Raw genomic sequence first — 6,000 nt, forward strand, 5'->3', positions numbered from 1 at the left:
GGCAAGTTACTGAACAGCTCTGTGCCCAGTTTCCTCATCTGGAAAATTGTGATAATATTAATTTCCACTGTCCAAGGCCAGCATGGTCTTGGGAACAGGAGTTTCTTATGGGTGGCAACTCTCCCTGTCTGCCCCCTCCATCAACTAACCACTGTTTTCAAGCTGTAGTAGAAAGCATGTATCTGGAGAATAAAGGGGGAGTTGTCTTGGGCCACCCACCCCAACCCTCCAACTCCCACTCTAATGTCTAAATTAATCAGCCCTGCTGAAGGCTGGTTTGTCCTCCTAATCTCCCCCTCTCATTCTCCACAATTTCCTACCAGGCTGTAGGCTGAGGCTCAGGAGATAAGCTGTCTGGGGTTCAGCATCACTAAATAACAGATTGACGGCCCTGCTGCCCAGTAGTCAGGCCCACTGACCCTTTTGAAAACATAACTTCTAGCCTCCTTTTCCTTCCACTCCTCCTGACTTTTGTCTTGATATAAGAGGATCACACACCTAAGACCTTTAAATCCTTATACACACAAAAGAAAATATGACCCACACTGAGGAACTTTCTGGGATTGTGATGATTGCAAAGGAATAGGTTAAGGAGTCTTTTTTTTTTTTAAAGAGAGAGTGAGGAGAGAATTTTAATATTTTATTTCTTAGTTTTTGGCAGACACAACATCTTTGTTTGTATGTGGTGCTGAGGATCGAATCCGGGCCGCACACATGCCAGACCGGCGCGCTACCACTTGAGCCACATCCCCAACCTGATTAAGGAGTCTTGTAAAGGGTCAAGGAACATTTTCATGTACAGAGAGAAGAGAGGTTCCTGTAGAGCAGGCGTCCGCAAACTTTTTTTCTATAAAGGGCCAGTGGGTAAATAGTTCAGGCTTTGTATGACACCTGTAAGTCTCAATGGCACATCCCTTCCCCCCCATCTCTCTCTCTATCTCTCTCTCTCTCTCTCTTCCTGTCCTACTTTCTCTTTTTCCAAGACAGATTTCACAGTGTTGCACAAATTGGCCTTGAACTCCTGGGCTCAAGATCAGAAATTCCTCCTGCCGCAGCCTCCCAACTGGCTAGGACTACTGGTACACACTACCATGCCCAGCTATTCTTTTCTTTCACTTTTTAAAGATATTTATTTATTTATTTATTTTTAATTGTAGGTGGACACAACACCTTAACTTTATTTTTATGTGGTGCTGAGCATTGAACCCAGGACCTCACGACTGCTAGGCAAGCACTCTACCTCTGAGCCACAACCCCAGCCCATCTTTTCTCTTACTTTTGAACAACCCCTTTAAATGTAAAACAGACCTCACTTTGGCTTTGTAGACTTTCAGTCCGTGATTTCCTTTATCTGGCTGGGATTTTTTTTTTTTTTTTTAACAGAGTTAAGGTAAGAGTTACATTTTTCCTGAGGAGAGGTATTCCATTTGTGCAGGTGTGAAGACAGGGATTCATTGACAGGGTCCCCTCTGCTGTTCCTCTACTGGACCAAGCAAATGTTCCTGGATACAGTGAAGACAGGAATTCTTCTAGTGTTGTTATTTACTGAATCAAGCAGAAGTTTATTACACTGGACAAGACCACAGTTTCTAGAGAGCTCCAGCTTATGGGTTCCTATGCAAGTTGAGTATGAGGCTTCTTAGACTGCATTATAACAGCTGCCTACCAGGTTAGCCTAGGTGTTTCTATACAAGTTCAGAGTTTGTGTTCACAGAGACATTAAGATCAGGTGTTCTGGGCTGGAGATATAGGCCAGTTGGTAGAATACTTGCCTTGCAGGCACGAGACCTTGGGTTCTAATCCCCAGCACCACACACACACACACACACACACACAAAATAAGAACAACAACAACAAAAAAAAAAAACCTCAGAAGATCAGGTGTTCAAGCCAGGCACTGTGGCACACACCTGTAATCCCAGCTGCTCAGGAGGCTGGGGCAGGAGGATCGTGAGTTCAAAGCCAGCCTCAGCAACTTAGTGAAGCTGTAAACAACTTAGTGAGACCCTGTCTCAAAAAATATAAAAAGTGTGGGGGTATGGTTCAGTGGTTAAGCACCCCTGGGTCACTCCTTGCTACCAATAAGAAAAATCAAGGGTTCAAGTGTGGCATTGTGGCACGGTGGCATATGCCTGTAATTCCAGCTACTCAGGAGGCTGAGGCAAGAGGGTTACAAATTTGAGTCCAGCTTCATTAATTCAGTAAGACTCTGTCTCAAAAATAAAGGACAGTGAGGTAGCTCAGTGGTAGAGTGTTCCTGGATTCAATCCTCCATACTGAAGGGAAAAAAGTCAGGTGTTCATGTTCAGATTCAGATTGAGAGAGTATTGTGAGTTAAACTAAATAAAATATGCTAGCTACTGTACCAAACAACCCAGAACTTCAGGAACTTAAATACATGTATATTGCTTGCTCATTCAAAATCCCATTGGAATATTTATTACTGGTCATTCATGGATCCAGGGAACTTCCATTTTGTGACTCTGCTGTCCTCTAGGTCCTTGCAGTTCTCACTGCTTAGTTGACAGAGAAAGAGAGGAAATGGAGAATTGCATGAGAGAGGTTCTTATGAACTGGGGCTGGAAATGGTGTGTCACTTCTGCCCACACTTTACTGGTCAAAACTCTATCACATCTACACGCAAGGGAGAGTCTGGCGGGGTGTAGCTCAGTGGTGGAGGGATTGCCTAGCAAGTACAAGACCCTGGGTTCCATTCCCAGCACCACAAAACAAAACAGGTTCCCCTACAATCTGGGTGATTTTATTCACTGGTTTATTCCTTGAATTTCTCTAAAGAGACAAATGTGTGTGTGTGTCGGGGGTTCCTGTTGATTTTAAGGACAGGCTTCTGTAGTAGTTCAAGGCATAGGTCCTTGTCAGGAGTCAGAGGGGAGTCCTGTGCAGAGTTACAACTGTGGTTCTTTCAGAGATTCAGGTTAGTGTTTCTTCTGTTAGGTCAGGACAGTGTTTCCTGTGAAGGGTGACAGAAGGACTGCCAGGGCAAGGTCAGGGCAAGGGCTATTACAGAGAATCCTATCAGCGTTTCCTGTTCAGGGTCAGGAGACTATTTCTAGAGAGTTAAGGTGGGGGTTCCTATAACAGATCAGATCAGAAATTCCAATGAAGGATTTGTGTTGAGGTTCTGGAAAGTTTTTCTAAAGAAAGTCAGCTCAGAGGTCCTAGTACAGTTGTAGGGTCAGGCTTTCTGTAAAACCTCAGCACATGAACGTCATGCAGTGGGCAGGGATCCCATGTCAGGGGAAGCCATAGGTGCCTATATAGGACAGATCAGGGCTCAAAGTAGAGGGTCAGCACAGGTATTCCTGCCATGTGGATCAGGAAAGGGTTTTCTATAAACATTCTTGACTGAGGTTCATATTTCAAGTTGGAATCCAAGTTTCTGCAGACACCACAGGGTAAGATGAAAGATATGGGATTGTTGTACAGGGTAACGTCAGGGTTCATTGCCAACAGTGAAGGCAAGGGCTTCCACATGCAGTCATATTTCCTGAAGGAATTGAGAGTAGGAACTTCTATAGAAAAAGATTAAGGGATGTGGTTCAGAAGTCAGTTTATTGTGAGCAAGGTGTATCTAAAATGCTTGCTGGGCACAGGTGCCTTCCTGTAATCCCTGTGGCTGGGAGGCTGAGACAGGAGGATCAAGAGTTCAAAGCCAGCCTCAGCAACAATGAGGTGCTAAGCAACTCAGTGAGACCCTGTCTCTAAATAAAATATGAAATTGGGCTGGGGATGAGGTTCAGTGTGTAAGTGCCCCTGAGTTCAATCCCTGGTACCAAAAATAAAATGCTTCCTGGAGGGAAGGGCTGCAGCCCAGCTCAAGGACAGGTATTCCTGCCAAAGGTCCATATAGGACTCCTAAGAGAGATTGGTGCTCATATAAAAGGCCAGGACAGGAGGTGTCCCTGCCAGGGTGGTGCAGAGGCTTCCACACAGTGTGCCTTCTGAGATTCCTAACTGGACTTAGGCAGGGGTTCCTCTACTGTAGGAAGATGGGGTTCTTCTCTACAAGGTGGGGACTGGTGTACCTGTCTAAGGTCAGGGTCCATTTTCTGTTGATAATTAGAGGTAGGTTTCCCTTAGAGTTTTTCAGAGAGCTTCCTAAACCAGGCTAGAGTAGTTGTTTCTATAAGGGATGAGGCTGGGGGACCCTGAGCAGAGTGGGACCAGAACCTGTTCAGCACCAGTTCTGAGTGGAGTTGCAGTGTGTGAGAGTTGGGTTTCTGTTGATGGCCTACCGGGCAGCTTTTATAGGGTCAGGGCCATTCTGTAGTTCCTGCAAGGTACATAGACTACTGTGATTCTGCAGTGGGCTACTCAGTGGCAATAGTGTGGCATCTAGCTGATGGTAGAGCTTCCTGGAGGACAACTGCTTCTCCATAATGTGCTTGGGATCTGTGGACCCCTGCATTTTTCGTTTCTGGGGCTCTAGGGGAGAAGCTATGGAGAAGTAGCTCAATCACATATTGAGAAACACTTGTAGGGTAGAGGTGGGGGCTGTGGGTCACCCCATCCAAATTCTACTCCTTAAACTTGGTACGGTCAGGGCAAGGTACTCATCAGTTAGTTCTGAACTTCACTTTTTCATTAGTAAAAATGAGTATGAATATCCTTTCTTCAAGGTATTTACCTTCAGGTAAATTATCTGAAGGTACCCAAGCCTCCCAGCCTGTTGCCTGACCCATGGTGAGCACTGTAGAAATGGTGCTGCTTGGCATGGGAAGTGGCTAGTTAGGAGAGAGGCTGAGACAGACTGTGGGACAGCCTCCTGGCTCAGCCCCTTGCCAAGCTTTGTGGTCTTGGGAGAGCCACTTTACCTATATGCCTTAGGATGTTCCCCAACTCAGAGTATGCACCTATGTGTTTTAAGATCAAAGAACAGATGTCACTTTGGGGAGAGCCATTCACCTGGGTGAGTAGGAGTGTTGGAGAGGGAGTTGGCACTATGTGGAGCTCCTCACCTACAGGGTCTAAATACTATATCCAACAGCTATTTTGTCCTCCTAATCTCCCCCTCATTCTCTTCCATTTTCCACAGGGCTGTAGCCAGTGCTGGACTGAGACAAGAGGTGACTGACAGGGAAACCAAGGACTACTTCAGGCTCTAGTATTGGTCTTCTGACCTTGGTAGCTACCATTCTGGCTCCACCCTTGTCCCCCTTTCCTTTCCTGAAGGCTGGGTGTTTTGTCCTCAGAAGAGGGTCCCTAACTTACACCATGGGAAACTATGCAAATGTATACAGAGCTGCTCACATTGTCAGCCACTCAGAGACACTGTGCTATGGCACATGCCACACAGTATGCACACTCATGCACACCCACACACAAGCTCAGAGACTGGCAGAGAAATACTGCCATTATCAAATCCAAAAAGACATTCAGACATATATATCCTCACAGTCACATGCCGTCCATATGCAGTTCTTGCTCAGTATTCCAAAGATCTTTGTTGATCAGATTCTGTGCCCGACATGTATGCTGTCACACTGTCTCAATTATCAAAGTCACACACAGCCACATTACCACAGCCCCACACACTTCCACATACTGTCATCCCATCCCCCATTGTCACACATGCCATCTCACACCATCTCATCCTACAGTTAGCTGGTCACATCATCTTACCATGATAGATGGAACCACCCACATAGATGCTGTCCACAAAGTCTCATATACACTGTTACATTTGTACATTATAACTTTCAGTTGTGAAGTATCACATGCCATCTCACCCAGGCTCACGTAGTCATACATGACGGCTGGACACTGTCATCAGAGAACCACAGACACCACACTTACCACTGATACTTATTCAGTTACAAACAGACTCACACTTCCAATTTCAGAACTTTAGTGGTTTTATTTTACAAAATATTTGAAAATCCAGGCAGGTAATGACTGGGGCCCAGAGGGTTGGGTTGTATAGAGTGCTGGCTGCAACAGGAGAGAGCCACCTCCCCGGTGAGGCCATGCTCTGTGCCC

This window comes from Callospermophilus lateralis, chromosome X, assembly GCF_048772815.1.
Source record: "Callospermophilus lateralis isolate mCalLat2 chromosome X, mCalLat2.hap1, whole genome shotgun sequence".
Lineage (NCBI taxonomy): Eukaryota > Metazoa > Chordata > Mammalia > Rodentia > Sciuridae > Callospermophilus > Callospermophilus lateralis.